We start from the raw sequence: 18,750 nt of genomic DNA on the forward strand, positions 1-18,750 counted from the left end.
CATCATCACTGGTCACTGATGCTGCGCTTGTAGCAGCTCATTCACCAGTGGTTCTCAGTCTGGATGGTGGCATCTTAGCACCATCCAGTTTGAAAGCTGTTAATCCCCCAGACATGGATTATGGTGTGGGAAGAACCTGGCAAAGTGTCAGAATTGGAGCATCTAATAGATGCAAATTTTTGGGGCTGCTATTTTTAGGCTGGTGTGAGGTAGCGTAGGGTCGCCACCAGGTTTGCACCATTATTGCGCATGTCCTTCCCTGGCATCTGTTGGAATATGTTTGGTGGAACAACTCCATTCCTGTCTATGAGTATTTAGATGCTAGATTTGCATGTTGTTCATAAAGATAGAAAAAAACCTCCCAGAGGATCAAAGAGGAAGAGCATGTGGTTGTATTTTCTGTTTGTTTTCCTGTGTCTGTGTATGAGAGAAGTAGCCTTCTGCAGATGATGCACTGATAGAGACACACAAATTATTTATTCCTAATCTATTAAGCTTATCATATTGTTCCTGAATAAAGAAGCTCTGTTGTCACACGCTTGGAGAGTATCCTGAATAATCCGCTGCCAACAGCATCAGATTCAGTGGAGACAGCCATTTCTCAAACTCAGCTTGGATATCTGTCCACAACTCTTGAGATGTGTGACTGCATTCTCCAAGGCATGTTAATTTGAACAATGCCTGATTGCAGTGAGCCATGGCTGAGCAGAACGGAGGTGGGGGATATTCTATCTGCACTGTTGTAACACGCGTCTGATTAAGGGAGATGTTGAGTGCTGAGGTGAAGGCCCTAGAGGAGGTGGAGGAGCCAGAAGCAGTTGAGGAATTGTTAGATATAAAGGTTTGTTCCACAAGTCTTGGGGATTCAAAGTCTTGTGGAGCAGCCCCTTGACCGCCTTCACCCACATCCATAAGAGTCACCCAGTATCCATTCAGTGAAATATATTGCAACTGCCCTTGTTTGTTCATACAGGTGTCAATGGTGAAATGCGCCCTGACAGACATAATTTTTTTCATGGAATGGGTGATGTTATCTGTGACATGCTTGTGTAGCGCAGGCACAGCTTTCTTAGAGAAGTAGTGGTGACTGGTCAACTGGTACTGAGTAATTGCAATGGTCATCAACTTTCTGAAACAGTCTGTATCCACCAAGTGGAAAGGCAGAATTTCCATGGCCAACAGATTGGAGATGGTGGAGTTCAAACTCTTAGCTTTGGCATGTGTAGGAGGAAACATTTTTTTCCGTGACCATAACTGCGGGTCCAAAGGCTGGCTGCTGTGCTGTGAGGGCAGAGTACTGAGAACAGGACAACTGCTGGACTATGAGTTAGGTGCAGGCAGAGATGTTATGGTGGATTGAGAAAGATGTGTTGTGCTAGGTGACATAAAAACAGCAGACATGTCCATTTCTGTAACAGCTCACAAGCTCTCACTCATCCCGTTTGTAGGTTGTAAGCAAGCAAAGTTTTTGCAGCCAGAGACCTGTGTGAGAAGACTTGCCATGGCAATAGAGGAGGAGGAAGAAGAAGCAGCAGATGTGGTTGGTGGGCTGACTAGTGGTTGGTGAGGCCAACTATTCTGCATTTTAGTGCCGTGGGCATTGGTGTAGATGATTTCCTCTTCTGGATTCTGTGAATCTTCAGAGGAGACCTCTTGATGCCCATGGAATAGAATGTGTGTACAGCTCTGCAGAATGGCCCATCTATGGCTCCAATAAGTCAATTGGGCATTTGACAGTTTGTGACGCGGGGAGAAAAAGGGTCATTGGGGTGCCACCTCTGAGTATTTTACTGTGTGTGATGTGATGGTTGAGGAAGAGACGGAGAGGACACTTGATGCAGCACTTGCCATCCACTGGAGCATATGGTCTTTCTGAGCCTCATCTAAAAGGCGTACCGCTGTGCGGCAGCCAAAGAAGGGGAGTCGAGTAGCCCGTTCAGTAACAAATGTTATCAATGGTCTTTGGATAGAACGAGACGGTGTTCGTTTAGTTGAGCTTTCTTTAACATTAACACCTAACCCACGTACACGTCAAACTCCAAGCCTATTACCCCTTCCACCCCTCCAAATCCTACTAACAGGTTCACTTTAAAGCAGTTGAAAGGCTATACTCTTTCCCATCTTAGCTTTGCCCAATTTGACAGAAAAGATGGAAAATGGTATAAAATCGACAAAAGATGCTACATTTTTAGCAACTTCAAGTTGCACAAATATCTTGTTATATTTTAAGGTGTTTTTCTCCAGAATCCTGGCAAAAATGGCTTGATTAATTGTGCCCTATGTCTCAAAACAAAATTCCAGAATAGATTAATGAGGGTCCGTTTGAGTATTGCTTTATATTAAACATAAAAATCTCTATTGCAATCATCAATAATACCGCATCAGAAACTTTTTTTGAAGGTTTGTTTTCTGTTGATTCGTATTTTCATACTGTCCTTATTACTGGATATACATGCAGCCTAAAATCTTCAGCTTGTCTACATTTTTTCCTTGAATCCACAAGGGGGCAATCTTATCTGCTGAATATTTGGCCAGTAGCAAATTTAAGTGTTTATTTTGCTGTGAAGCAAAGTGCATGTTACCAAAACACATGAATATTCTTTAAACTTTTTTTTTTACTCTTTCTGAATGCTAAACTGTGTGAGCAGTAATGTAAGTGTGGGTTTGAATTTCTGGGTCTACAAATGCACCTATTAGTATTCTGGCGAGGATCCTGAACATGAGACTTCAAAGAACATTCTGGGATCTTTGATAGCCATGAATGTGTGAAAGAATCTGTGAGACACAAACATGTGTAAGCACCTGATTTTCACACTTCTGGCCACATTCTGACTATTTGCAAAGACTTAAGGCCCCTTATTTATATTACAAACTTGCAGACATGTGCCTGCCACTTCCAGCACCAGCATCGTGATGTGAGGATTTACAAGTCTGCAGTCCTATAGAATGACTGCAGACTTGTAGCCTAAGGCTGGACAACTATTTTAACCCCTTTCCAACATCAGATGTAATTATACGCCGATGTCGGACTCCCACCCTTTGATGTGAGCTCCAGGGCTAAGCCCACGTCTTTTCGGACATATGGCAGCTATTTTGAACAGATGACATGTGCTTCTAACAGCCGCTCGTGGAATTGCGATCCACCCGCGGCTGTTAACTCGTTAAATGCTGCTGTCAATCTCTGACAGAGGCATTTAACTCACGCCTCCGGCAAGCGTGCCGGAAATCCCACCCATTGGTGACTCCATCACGTCATTGCGGATCACCGATGACTTGGCATGACAACCAGAGGTCTCCAGCAGACCTCTATGGTTGTCACTGCAGGATTGCTATGAGCGCTGACTGGTGCCCGGTGGTCGGCACCCATAGTAAGTGAGCAAATCTGCTACATAGAGGCGCATATCATCGCCTGTATTTAGCAGAGCAGATCGGATTATGGCAACTTCTAGTCTTCCATGGAGACTATTGAAGCATGCCAAAAGTAAAAAAAATGTTTTTAAAAATATAAAAGTTCAAATCACCCCCCTTAAAACAAAAAACAAAAAAATTAAACATACACATATTTGGTATTGCCATGTTCAGAATCGCGCAATCAATCAATTTAAAAATTGAATTAACCCGGTCTCTATACATCGTAACGAGAAAAAAGTCAAAACACCAGAATTACGTTTTTTTTTTACGCCGCATCATTGCATTAAAATGCAATAACGGCGATCAAAAGATCGTATTTGCACCAAAATGGTATCATTAAAAGCTCGGCAAACAAAAAATAAGCTCTCACCCAACCCAAGATCACGAAAAATGGAGACGCTACAGGTATCGTAAAATGGCGCAAATTTTTTTTCTAACAAACATTGGAATTTTTTTCACCACTTAAATAAAAAGGAATCTCGACATGTTTGGAGTCTATGAACTTGTAATGACCTTGAGAATCATACTGGCAGGTCAGTTTTAGCATTTAGTGAAGATGGTAAAAAAAAAACTGGGAGACTGCACTTTTTTGCATTTTCACCACATTTGAATTTTTTTTCCCATGTTCCAGTACATGATATGGTAAAACCAATTGTGTCATTCGAAAGTACAACTCATCCTGCAAAAACCAAGCCCTCATATGGCCATATTGACCAAAAAAAAAAAAAAGTTATAGCTCTGGGAAGAAGGGGAGCAAAAAACGAAAACGCAAAAATGGAAATACCTCCAGAGGTTAAGGCGCTAAGATGGGCCAGATTTCTCATAGTAATTTGTGATGTTTGATAAATGATAAAGCTTACTTTGTGCATGATTTCTTCAATAATTTCAGTGCATTTTTTTGGTACATGTTAGGCAATGCCATTTCTGAAAAAGTCACACTACTTTTAGGAAAGTCACCAATTGCTGCAGAAATCTGGAGCATTTAGTTTAATTTATCTTCCAGTCTATAATTTTTGTGTGTGCTTTGAAAACACCTCCAGCTGCATGTTAATTCAACAAGAGAAGAAGGAGTAGATTCACACAGTGGTGAACTGTCCTAATCCACAAACTACACCAACTCCAATGAACATATCAAAACCAGGAGAAAAGAATGTAGTCAAAGGTGATAAAATATAAAAAGGTAACAATCTTTATTCAATACTAGGCATATAAAGTCACACAAAAAATCACAGTACTCAATACAATCCAAGAACAGTACAGATATGGAAATGGAGAGAAGAACTTCACATGCGATGTCAAATATGGCGGGCAAAAAATCCCATTATAGCTAACCCCCCAGGAGAGCCCATGCTAAAACTCATCATAACGCCAGGGAGAGTTCCCATCAAAATAGTAACAGCAACAGAGGGGCTTACCAGGGTTAAGGTAACGGTAATGAGGAGGTCCCCCATTCCAAATGTCCACCCTGACGCGCGTTTCGCTGGCACACAACGCCGCTTTATCTCTCCTTTTCCAAATCTGTAATGTTCTTGGATTGTATTGAGTACTGTGATTTTTTTGTGTGACTTTATATGCTTAGTATTGAATAATGATTGTTACTTTTTTATACTTTATCACCTTTGACTCCATTATTTTCTCCTGGTTTTGAAATTTTGTACTTTGAATACAACAAATATTTATTGATTAAAATAGTAAAAATTGAAAGGGATAGTTCAGATTCCTAAAATATAAAAAAATTACAAAATGCACTAAAATAATAATAAAAGCAATAATACAATACTTAACTTTTAATGTACCGTATTTGATCTGATGCTTTCTTCATCCCAGACAACCCCAATTCCTCATGCTCTGAATCATTGGCTTTAGCAGAAACATCACTGTTATTGACACGCCACTAATGCCAGTGACTGGTTGCAGTGGTCACATACTGTATCTGTGTCATCACAGAACATAAAAGAGGGGCCAGGAAATCATCAGAAAGAGTATTTTACCTATTTATTTTTAATAGCATTCTTTTTGAAAATATTTTAGTAGTCTGCTTGGCTGGACAACCCCTTTAATAGTGTTTATAAAGAACAAAAAAGCTTTTTTTTCAGTAACAGTGCCACATTTGTTTATAGGAAGTGTCAGGTTTTGCAGCTAATACCCATTACTATAGTTAAATTGTAACCGTTGTTTTAATTTATAAATCAATAGTAGACATGAAAATAACAAACTTTGTAATATATTTTATCAAATACAGTAAATATTTTTCTCTTGCCTCCTGAACTGATCATACATTCTCAAAATTCTCAAGTTCCTGGTAAAATTTGTATTGAGTGATGACAGCTTGTTACATGACTGAGGTAGGAGATGACAGTTAGTGCTGGTGAGACTCAATGTATGTGGGAGGAGATGAGGGAGGTGGAGCTAGAGGAAGTGCTCCTCCCACACGGCCGGTCTTCATTGAATTTTATTAGAATGTTGATAATAAATGATCATTTCTGGAAGAGAAAGCAACAAAGTCACTTAGGGCAGCACGGTGGCTCGGTGGTTAGCACTGCTGCCTTGCAGCTCTGGAGTCCTGAGTTCAAATCCCGCCAAGTACAACATCTGCCGTGAGTTTGTATGTTTTTCCATGTGTTTGTGTAGGTTTCCTCCCACACTCCACAGACATACTGATAGGGAATTTAGATTGTGAGCCCCATCGGGGACAGTGATGATAATGTAAAGTGCTGCGGAATATGTTGGCGCTATATAAAGATTATTATTACTTATATTAACATGTACTATTGATTTATTGCATAAAAACTAAAATGGCAGTTGTGCTTTAAGAGAAAAATCACCAAACTTCAAAATTGAGGTGCACCCATGAACGTGCAAGAACACATCATGTAACTCAAAATCCTTGGTTACTTCAGATTTGTTATAAATCTAATCTCTAGAATTTCTGTTCAAAAGTAATGTTTTTTAACGCTTTATAGACAGTGAAGACAGTAGTTGCTTTTTACTCAAATAATCCTTTATAAATGAGGCTCCACAGACTTTATTTGCATATTTGTATTTCCCAGGGAGCATTGCACCTAGGATTTCACTGATTGAGCGCCTTTGCCGGCTGCCGCAGTGTTTTATTTGACTGGTCTCCTTGAGGTCAGTGATTGTTTCATGATGTTGGTCTACTAGGCATTGCTCCCACCTAGCCAGAATCCTACTCCACACTGATGAGGGGCAACACCCCAAAACAGCTGTCTGTGGATGGATACCTGGCCTTGGTATTTCCCTTGTCATATCTGTAAACTTGTAAAGAGTTGGATATTGACTTAAAGGGCCACTTAATATGGTGGTAATGGTGGTTTCCGAAAGGAGCCACTCCTTGCTGGGTCCTTCCCTGGAGGAAGATCTGGCTAGTCCCATGTTTGAGACTCTTAAATGAGGCTCCACAGACTTTATTTGCATATTTACATTTCTAACCATTGCAGATTAAACATGACCATAGGGATTAATTGCGTATATAGGCTGGTTAATTTTAGCTTCGTATAACCAGACTATAGATTACAAAATCTAATATTTTAATTTATTTTTGTGAAGTTTGTTACAAATCCATCCAGAGTAAGGCCATGTGTAGATGAGTTTATGCAAAATTTTTGGCTTTTCCTTCTGAAAAAAGAAAACCCTTTTGATTTTACATCAATTTGTCGCCTAAATGAGCCCTAAGGTTGGAAGACTAATGTTCTATTGTAGGAATGACTTTTTCTCATTGTGTCTTTAGATGATATCATGAAAAGTTGGATTGACCCAGGTGACAAGATGGTTGAGGTCTCAGCTACACTGGCCTGGCATGCAATGTTTGGATATGCATCTTACATTTGATATAGTTAATGTCATTCATTTGCAATCCCCTGTCCTTAACACAAAGAACCCTTATGGAGGTCTCAAAGGATGAAAGCTATGTACACTGATCAATACAATGTGGGTGGCTGCTATTGAACACATCATTTCCCAAACACTATACAAAGTGGAATGGATTAACTGTACAGAAAACAAAATAACACAATTTCTGCACGTTGGCGCAACAAGCCTTCCATTGTTTTCACTTAAATTTTTATTTTCTATCATTTTACACTATATACCAGCTGATCCCTCTCTAGGATCTGTGGCCAGTCAAGAATGAGTTTATATTTCCAGTCTCCGCACTCGTTGTTGGCCTGACTGGGGTTCCTTGGGTCGTCTCAGGACCTTATTTGGTGATAATCCGCCTTAGGCACTTTATGTGGTCATGCTTTCTACTGGTAAGTCAGACTAGAAGTATGTGAATAGTCACAAAACACTGCAAAACATGCTCTAAAAGACGTCAGAAAAGACGCTTCAGGACAACACATTGGTATTTTCCCGAAGTGTTTTCTGCTTCACAAACAATGCAGGTTAGCCATTCCCTAAAGGTATGTATGCACAACAAACTTTTCAGGTGGGTACGCTCCATAAACCATATATAATGACACTAGGTAGTCATCCTATTTCTGCATATACATTAAATGTGGGTATACTCAGGACTACAGAACAGTAGAAGGTTTTGGGTATTCTGGTTACAAGTAAGCTGAGCAGCAGTACTCAATGTCAAGCAGCAGCCACAAAAGCAAACAATATTTTAGGGTGTATAAAAATAGAGCTAAAATCCTGTGATCCCAACGTATTGTTGCCCCTTTATAAATCACTGGTGAGGCCCCATCTAGAATATGTGATCCAGTTTTGGGCTCTGCTTTTTATAAAGGTTATTCAGAAGTTAAAGACAGTTTAAAGACGGGCAACTAGATTATTACAAGGGATGGAAAGCCTGTCATATGATAAAAGGATGGAAAACTTGGGCATCTTTACATTAGAAAAATAAAACATGGAAAGTTTGTGGTCAATATCTGCACTTCAGGCTTGTGAAGAAATGTCAAATGTCAGAGGTATTCTTAAAATGAATGTTTCTTTTGTTTTTCTACACATTTCGAAGTGCACCCCACTTCTTCCTTAACCCCTTTCCTACATTGGACGTAATATTCCGTCCATGTGACCTGGGCCCTAAGTCCCATGGACGGAATATTACGTCTAATGCGATCTCCCTCCATGCTTCCCTGAGCCCACCACAGCAGCGCAATGTTCAGTGCTGCTGCGGGGGGCTCTTTCCCTACTGGTCCCCGGATCCAAGATGGTGACGGGGACCTTTGGGGACCTGTAGGGAGCTGACTTCTTCAGTGCCTGCAAAGCGCAGGCATGAGGAAGTCTGCGTCTATGCCTGTGACAGATTGCTGATCTGTCACAGTGATCCGTGATGTGACAGATCAGTGATCTGTCAAAGGACAGTGATGTCCCCCCTTGGACAACCTAATAAAGTTAAAAAAAATTAAAAAAAAGTGTAAAAATAATTTTAAAAAATCGCTAAATAAATTAGAAAAAAAAAGATATTCCCAAATAAATTCATTTTTTGGAAATAAAAAAACCCAATAAAAGTACAAATATTTGGCATCGCCGCGCCCGTAACGACCTGCACTATAAAACTGTCCCATTAGTTAACCCCTTTAGCGAACCCTTTAAAAGTTAAAAATAAAAAACGAAGCAAAAAATAATAATTTATTATCATACCGCCGAACAAAAAGTGCAATAACGCGCGATCAAAAAGACGCATATAAATATCCATGGTACTGCTGAAAATGTCATCTTGTCCCGCAAAAAAACGAGCTGCCATACAGCATCATCAGTGAAAAAATAAAAAAGTTATAGCTTGCAGAATAATGCGATGCAAAAATAATTATTTTTTTATATAAAATAGTATTCATTGCATAAAACCGCCAAAACATAATAAAAGACATAAATGAGGTATCGCTGCAACTGTACCGACCCGAAGAATAAAACCGCTTTATCAATTTTACCGCACGCGGAACGGTGTAAACGCATCCCCCAAAAGAAATTCATGAAACGCTGGTTTTTGTTCATTCTGCGCCCCAAAAATCGGAATAAAAAGCGATGAAAAAATGTCACGTGCCCAAAAATGATAACAATAAAAACGTCAACTCGTCCCGCAAAAAATAAGACCTCATATGACTCAGTGGGTCAAAATACGGAAAAATTATAGCTCTCAATATGTGGTGTTGCAAAAACTATTTTTACAATAAAAAACGTCTTTTAGCTCGTGACAGCTGCCAAACTTAAAAACCGCCATAAATAGTAAATCAAACCCCCGTTATCACCCCCTTAGTTAGGGAAAAATAATAAAATTAAAAGAAAATGTATTTATTTCCATTTTCCCATTAGGGTTAGGGCTAGGGCTAGGGCTAGGGTTAGGGCCAGGGTTAGGGCTAGGGTTAGGGTTAGGGTTAGGGCTGAGATTAGGATTAGGGGTGTGTTGGGGTTAGGGTTGGAGTTAGAATTGGGGGTTTCCACTGTTTGGGCACATCAGGTGCTCTCCAAATGCAACATGGCGTCGGATCTCAATTCCGGCCAATTCTGCATTGAAAAAGTCAAATGGTGCTCCTTCCCTTCCAAGCTCTGCCATGCGCCCAAACAGTGTTTTAACCCCACATATAGGGTTTTAGCCTACTCAGAACAAACTTCAAAACAACTTTTGGGGTCCAATTTCTCCTGTTACCCTAAGGAAAATAAAAAATTGGGGGCAAAAATATCATTTTTGTGGAAAAAAATGATTTTTTTATTTTCACGCCCGGGCGTTATAAACTTCTGTGAATCACTTGGGGGTTCAAAGTGCTCACCACACATCTAGATAAGTTCTGCGGGGGGGTCTAGTTTCCAAAATGGGGTCACTTGTGGGGAGTTTCAATAGTTTAGGTACATCAGGGGCTCTCCAAACGCACATGACACCCGCAGACCATTCTATCAAAGTCTGCATTCCAAAGCGTCACTACTTCCCTTCTGAGCCCCGACGTGTGCCCATACAGTAGTTTTCTCTCACATATGAGGTATCAGCGTACTAAGGACAAATTGGACAACAACTTTTGGCATCCAATTTCTCCTGGTACCAATGGGAAAGTAAAAAAAATTGGTGACTAAAAGATCATGTTTGTGGAAAAAATACGATTTTTTTATTTTCATGCCCAGGCATTATAAACTTCTGTGAAGCACTGGGGGGTTCAAAGCTCTCACCACACATCTAGATAAGTTCCTTGGGGGGTCTAGTTTCCAAAATGGTGTCATTTGTGGGGGGTTTCCACTGTTTTGGTACATCAGGGGCTTTCCAAACGCGACATGGTGTCCGATCTCAATTCCAGCCAAAAACGTCAAATGGCGCTGCTTCCCTTCCGAGCTCTGCCATGCGCCCAAATAGTGGTTTACCCCCACATGTGGGGTATCAGTGTACTCAGGACAAATTGCACAATAACTGCTAGGGTCCTGTTACCCTTGGAAAAATAAGAATTGAGGGTGAAAAGATCATTTTTGTGGAAAAAATATGATTTTTTAATTGTACGGCTGTATGTTATAAACTTCTGTGAATCCCTTGGGGGTTCAAAGTTCTCACCACACATCTAGATAAGTTCCTTGGGGGGTCTAGTTTCCAAAATCATGTCATTTGTGGGGGGGTTTCCACTGTTTTGGTACATCAGGGGCTTTCCAATCGCGACATGGTGTCCGATCTCAATTCCAGCCAAAATCATCAAATGGCGCTGCTTCCCTTCCGAGCTCTGCCATGCACTCAAATAGTGGTTTACCCCCACATGTGGGGTATCAGCGTACTCAGGACAAATTGCACAATAACTTTTAGGGTCCTGTTACCCTTGGAAAAATAAGAATTGGGGGTAAAAAGATCATTTTTGTGGAAAAAATATGATTTTTTAATTGTACCGCTGTACGTTATAAACTTCTGTGAAGCCCTTGTGGGTTCAAAGTTCTCACCACATATCTAGATAAGTTCCTTGGGGGGTCTAGTTTCCAAAAAGGGGTCACTTGTGGGGGGTTTCCACTGTTTAGGTACATCAGGGGCTCTCCAAACGTGACATGGCGTCCGATCTGAATTCCAGCCAATTTTGCATTGAAAATGTCAAACGGCGCTCCTTCCCTTCTGAGCTCTGCCATGCGCCGAAACAGTGGTTCCCCCCACATATCAGGTATCAGCGTACTCAGGACAAATTGCACAATAACTTTTGCAGTCCAATTTCTACTGTTACCCTTGGTAAAATAAAAAAAATTGAACCTGAAGTATTTTTTTTGTGAAAAAAAGTTAAATGTTCATTTTTTTTTAATATTCAAAAAATTCCTGTGACGCACCTAAAGGGTTAATAAACTTCTTGAATGTGGTTTTGAGCACCTTAAGGGGTGCAGTTTTTAGAATCGTGTCACTTTTGGGTATTTTCTATCATATAGACCCCTCAAAGTGGCTTCAAATGTGATGTGGTCCGTAAAAATAAAATGGTGTTGAAAAAATGAAAAATCGCTGGTCAATTTTTAACCCTTATAACTTCTTAACAGAAACAAAATTTTGGTTCCAAAATTGTGCTGATGTAAAGTAAACATGTGGAAAATGTTACTTATCAAGTTTTTCGTGTGCTGTATCTCTGTGATTTAAGGGCATAAAAATTCAAAGTTGGAAAATTGCGAAATTTTAAAAATTTTCGCCAAATTTCCTTTTTTTTCCCAAATAAACGCAAGTTATTTGAATGAAATTTTACCACTAATATGAAGTACAATATGTCATGAGAAAACAAAGTCAGAATCACCGGGATCCATGGAAGCGTTTTAGAGTTATTACCTCATAAAGGGACAGTGGTCAGAATTGTAAAAATTGGCCCGGGAGTTAACGTGCAAACCACCCTTGGTAGTGAATGGGTTAAGAAGTAAAAAGTATGGTTTTTGACATCTCTTCACAAGCCAGCAGTGCGGATATGGACCACAAAGTTTCCTTGTTTTATTAGCTCTTTTGGTGAGGTCACTCGTGGATCCGCAGCAGCCATACAGTCTTGGATCAGGTAAGCAGATATCAATACGATTTCAGTTACTTATCAACCAGATAAGACCCTATACTTGCACTATTTTTTTCTCCATAGCACTTTTAGTATTAGCTTAGAAAGAAGACATCTCATTTATATGTATAAATACATATGTGGTCAATACAAAGTACTGGCACATAACTTATTCTTTCCAAAGACCATACTAAGGACCAGGGGGGCACTCATTACGAGTGGAAGAAAGATGATTCCAGCAGCTAAATAGGAAAGGGTTCTTTACAGTCAGAACAGTCAGAATGTGGAATGCCCTACTACAAGAGGTAGTAATAGCAGACCCTATAACAGCATTGATAAAAGGACTGGATGATTTCTTAAGCATAAATAGAATTGTGAGTTACAGATAATTTAGTGAAAAAATGTATAATTGGTGGAGAAAGGCTGAACTTGAAGGACCGAGGTCTTTTCTCTACCTATGTAACTGTTAGTAACTATATAATACAGAGTCATGTTTTCACCAATATGCTCAGAACAATATGAGTTGACCTGAGTTGGAGTAGTGATATTGCAACCACTAGGAGCAGCACCGGCAGATAGCGTTGTCAATATATAGCAAGGGGTCAATACATGGAGCAGCAGTGTAGTTGGGTGGATGAGCAGAAAGCGTAGTCACAATATAGCCTAAGGTCGGTACACAGAGCAGCAGCATAGTTGGGAGAATAAGCAGGTAACGTAGTCAGGATATAGCCAGAGGTCAGTAGACAGAGCAGCAGTAGGATCTTGAGGATAAGCAGCAGGTGGGAAGAAGCTAGACTAAAGGCTGGGAGCTCATTAATCTCACAAGGAAGGAAGTGCAGTGCCAGTTTTAAGTAGGGTGTTCAACCAGGAGATCATAGGGTTGAGACAATCAAGAACTTGGGGTGGAGACAATCACAAACCTCTTTATTAGTGTTCAGCGACTTTTGGTTTTTTAGGGTCGAGTTTCGTTTCATGAAACCCGACTTTTCCAAAAGTCGGGTCGAGCAAAATCGGCCGACTATAGGGAAAGGTCGGGGTCGTCCCGAAACACGAAACCCAATGTAAGTCAATGGAGAATTAAAGTCGGCAGTGAGAGGAGGACAGGAAACACACCAACAATGCCCATTTGAATGCCAAAAGCATAAATTCTTGTTACTGAAGCTTGTCAACCTTAATTAACTTCATAATACTAGTTACGCACTGAAAAATGTGGGTTATTTGGCTACAGTTGTGGGGGGGAGGGCTGGCTCCAGGTTTTCGTGGGCCCAGGGCCAAAGAGTGCCCCTTTAACACATGCCACAACTCATGATGCTCCGATACAGCAGAGAAATAGCAGTATAGTACAATGAAAAATACTTCACTTCTTACATCTCATGACTGATATCCATTTTAAATTCTCCAATACCTCCAAAAATGGACAGTATATAACTCCATACAGTATTATGGCCAGCGCTTAGTGCGCTATACAGAGTAATGAGGCCCATATATTTCTCCATACGGAATCATTATTCCCATATAATGTTTCAAACCGTATATGATGAGCTCCACATAATGCTACAGTATATGTTGGTCCCAATGGATGAAGCTCCACTGTCTTATGGGCCCAAATAATGCTCCATATATAATGGGCACCATTTCTACTGCTCTAATGTATAATGGGCCCTGTAAATGCTGCTCCAGTTTCTGATGTCCACCTTTGGAATGCTCCAGTGTATGGTGGGCCCCATATATCATTCACCAGAGTATAGTGCTCCCCCAAAAATTGCTGTCCCAACATTGAAAACAATTACATAAGTCTCCTTGTCGTCCCCATCTTCCATCTCACTGCACTTGGCTGTTTAGGCCCTCCCACCAGCAGAGACACTTTGCGGTGCCCTGTGCCAGTGCCATCGCCCATGAGTATGCCCCCCCACCTGCTCAAGGAACCTGCACTTTCATCTGCACCTTCCTCTTTGTCACCGTGTAAGGTGGTATAGTATGCGGGAAGGGGAACCTGAGTTTCCTCTGGGTCAGATTCTGGCTGTGTAGAGCGCGAGGGGAATGTAGTGGTCTGGGTCAATGTACCAGCAGCATCATCCAGCAGTGGCTGGGCCTCAGTGCACTTGTGGCGTCCCCAAGAGTACGGTCGCCACTGTGGCATTGCCTTCCTCCTAGGGAATGTGCTGTCAAGCTTGGGAGCAACGAAAGATCTCTCTAGCAGTGAAACCAACACACAACACATTTCCCACTCCAGGCTAGCAGGGAGACCTCTGAACCTGACTGCTGAGGGGCTGCTCTCTGTGGTCGGGAGGAGGTAAGTTAGGGCACTCTGTGCAGGGAAGGGGAAGTGTGTGGACGTGAGAAGGGGAGCTGGAGGATGAGCAGAGTTAAGGCTCACTCCTAGCTGGAGCGCATGGTCCGGATTCCGGTCTCCGAGTTTGTAGGGACACTGACGTTCCTGCAGCAGAAACCGGGGGAAGTAGCAGCTATAAATGCTCTGTACCCAACTAAGGCTCGGAGGCCCCAGCATCGACATGTGCGAGGCAGAAGGAAAAGGCTACAGCTGTCTGCCATACAAGTAAAGTCTGTGGAACATCTGTTAGACAGGAGGCGTTTCAGTGAACCACGGTCCTGTGAGTGCTTCCCCCACAAGCGCTAGAAAGGAGACGTTCAGGAAGGTACATGTTGGCGGAGTGTTGGAAGGGAGCTTTCCATTCTGGTCCCGGAGGTTGGCAGAGGTCCTGACCCGGAGGACACAGCACGGAGGCAGGCATCTGTGTAACCTGCAGACTGTGAGTAAAGCTTTGGAACTGCACGCTCTGGTGTCCTACAGTTATTCCAGCACCGCTACATCTGGGTACCAGCACCTACACCGCCTGTGCCTTTCCCCATCACTACATCTACACTTCCCTGGGACTCCAGCTCCACCTGTGGGGAGCTTCACCATCTTTGCTGCACAACACCATCAGTCCCAGAGGATCTGCATGCAGCGTCGGCCTAACATCTATGTTGCCGAACACCACAGGTGGCGTCAAACTATCTATATAAACTCTTTACCATTATACCACGCCATTTACATGGGCGCCCAGGGCCACCGTCCGGGTCACCGCTGCTGTGACACATCCCACTGACACCGGCCCGGTACCGAGTACCCCACAGCCCTGGGATGGCGATCCATATGCCGACTGCTGATCGGGCGGCGTTATTCCCACGAACCTCCAAACAGCGTCCCTGAAGGCAAAGTTTTTGGTTTCCGGGGGCAGTATGATTGCAAAGCTGAACCTTAAAGGAATGTCCAAAAGGGCACCACAGGAGTGGAGCCTGTGGCTTAATTGAACTGCATCTGGGAAACCACTACCATACAAGCTACAGAAAAGATGGACAGATTGCAAGCTTTGTCGATTCTGTGTGTGGTGTGGTATGTCCGTTTGTAGTTGTGCTAGCGATTTCTCAGCTTTATTCCGTTAACGACCGAGACTCCGGCATGGCCCCGCAGTACGCGTCAAGCTTACTAGAGGGATACGCGAGGCTGTGGCACGTGAGATCGAGCAATAACAGGTCTAGCATTCCAGGACATGTCCGGGGCTGCATGCACGCTACACTGAAAGGACCAGCTTTTGTCGCTTACAGGTGCAGATAACCTGCTGAACTCCGTTAGTGATGGGGATCTGGGATTCAGATTATTCCCCGTGAACGATGATTTCCCAGTAAGTTCAGGTCAACTGCAATTCCGGAGTTAGGCCTAACCGTCATTCCTGAAAAAATTACATGTCCAAACCACAGGTGCTGTAGCTTGCTTAACAGCTCGGCAGCCGTTCTCAGGCCCAGTATGGATTCAACAACATTGTAGAAAGTTGATAAAGGGTACAGTTTCACCGGATAACACGTATATATGTAGCCTAGTTTACACATTAAAAATATATGTCTATAGATCAGGAGGCAGACTCAGATGTTCTCAGGCCCAGTATGGATTTGACCAGTTTGTACAAAGTTGAGAGAGTGTACTTTATCACTGGATAGCAGGTATATATAGCATAGTTTAAACATGTAAAATCTCCGTGTTCTCAGTATGGATTACACAGCAATCTAAAAAGTGGAAAAAAGGAAATGCATTTGAGGCATACACAACTATATACTTTTGGTGTTATTTTTAAATCTTCATATATATTTCTGTCTCAGTAATACAGTCCAGCCTCTCCGCAATAGGAAATGAGATGCATACAATTACTGACATAAAGGCTATTGATTGCAGAAATCTAGGAATTATTATTCACGGGAAAAACTTCCATCACTATTCTCATAGGCGATGCTGACCCTCAATTAATTTGTGTTTTGAGACAGTGAAAACATTTTTTTGTGAATAAAGTCTTGCTGTATCGCACTTCCGTGGATTCCATCACTGTTACTCATCTCAATCCGATTTTTATCACAGGGAGCGATGTAAACATGGTGCTCACTGGCTATCATGATCTGTCACGTAACTTTGGAGTGCAAAAGACAGAAGCCACAGGCCGTAGGCAATTCTATTTGATTGGCATGAGAGGGCACATTTTGAAATGTGCGCCGGAATGTCACACGTTTGTGAGTAGGAAAACTGTGAAAGCTGATGATAAACCACCACTGCATGTAATTGTGAGTCGATGTCCATAAGAAATGGAAGCCACTGATCATCTGGAGCTAGAGCCCGGCCAGCAGGACAGGGCATAGCTACATCTTAACCATCATCTTTCAGTTCAATCAATTTGTAGTGGCAGTCCCAGTGAAGGATTTGACAGCCCAGACTACACAGCGGAGGAGCAGGGAGAGGTAAACATTGCAAATGCTGGGGCCCTGCCCAAGCAAGGGGGGCACACTCGTGGGCGTCGGTACTGGCACTGGGCCCCTCATAGTACGGCGGTGTGTCTGATGGCGGGTGTGCACCACCACTGTCAGAGACACTTGATTGCACTATGAGGGACCCTATGCCAGTGCCCGCGCCCAAGAGTCGGCCTACCCACCTGTCCAGGGCAACGGCACTCGCACGGTTTTGTGCGCTAGGTGGTGACCCTGGCCATGGGGGGGAGCCCAATTACGGAGGTTTACAAAGTGGCATATGTAGATGTGGGTCTTTCAGCTGCTGCAAAAGGCGAAATAGGTCAAGTTCGCGGAATAGGAGGAGGACCAAAGCAAGCCATTTTTCTGGCAACCTATGTGTCATGAAGGGAAGGTGGGACAAAATCCTTGGAAACCCATGCATGGTTCATTTTAATGAAGGTTAGATCATCCACATTTTGGGTTGACAGACGGGTCCTTTTTTCTGTCAGGATTGATCCAGCTGCACTGAAGACTCTTTCCGATAGCACACTTGCAGCTGGGCAAGCGAGCTCCTGTAAGGCATATTGTGCCAATTCAGGCCAGGTGTCCAGTTTAGCAGCCCAATAGTCAAAGGGGAATGACCTGTGCGGGAGAACATCGATATGGGAGGAAAAGTACTTGTTAACCATAGTTGACAACTGCTGTCTCCTGTCACTTTCCATCGATGCAGTATTACCAGTTGTGTGAGCGGTCCGTGAAAAATCAGTCCACAACATTGTCATGAAACCCTTGTCTCCAACGCCACTTCTGCTGTGTGCACCACGAACACCTCTGCCAAGCTGCCCCTGGCCCGTATGGCTCGTGTGAGAACCATCACCGCTGCTGTGTGCTGGGAATGCCTCAACCAACCGGTTAACCAGAGTTGCTTGTTTAGTAGCCAATATTAGGTCAAGGTTCTCCTGCGGCATGATGTTTTGTAATTTGCCTTTATAGCGTGGATCCAGGATGCTGGCCAACCAGTAGTCATCATCGTTCATCATTTTGGCAATGCGTGGGTCCCTTTTTAGGATCTGCAAGGCATAATCTGACATGTGGGCCAATGTTCCCGGTGTCAATGATGCACTGCGAGTGCTGGGTGGAGGAGCACTTTCTGGCAAATCCACATCCCTCCAGTCACGCACAAACCCTGTACCAGACCTTGCCACGCCAACATTTTCACTTGCCCCACGAGATGCATCCTCCTCCCCTAAGTAATCATCCCCATCATCATCCTCCTCCTCCACTTCTTCCTCCACCTCGTCCAGGAGAGGTCCTTGAGCAGACAATGGCTGAATGTCATCAAGGATTCCCTCCACCTCTTCCTCCTCGTCAACATTGGCTGCAGACGCCTGCTCCTTAAGGTGCATCAAAGTTTGCATGAGCAGACGCATAAGTGGGATGCTCATGCTTAGGATGGCGTCGTCTGCGCTTACCAGCCGTGTGCATTCCTCAAAACACTGAAGGACTTTACAGAGGTCTTTCAGCTTCGACCACTGCACACCTGTCAACTCCATGTCTGCTATCAAAGTGCCTGGCCGTGTATCCTCCCACAAATGCATTATGGCCTGCCTCTGCTTGCACAGCCGCTCAACCATGT

This window comes from Dendrobates tinctorius, unplaced genomic scaffold, assembly GCF_039654945.1.
Source record: "Dendrobates tinctorius isolate UK_male_01 unplaced genomic scaffold, ASM3965494v1 ptg000036l, whole genome shotgun sequence".
Taxonomy (NCBI): Eukaryota; Metazoa; Chordata; class Amphibia; order Anura; family Dendrobatidae; genus Dendrobates; species Dendrobates tinctorius.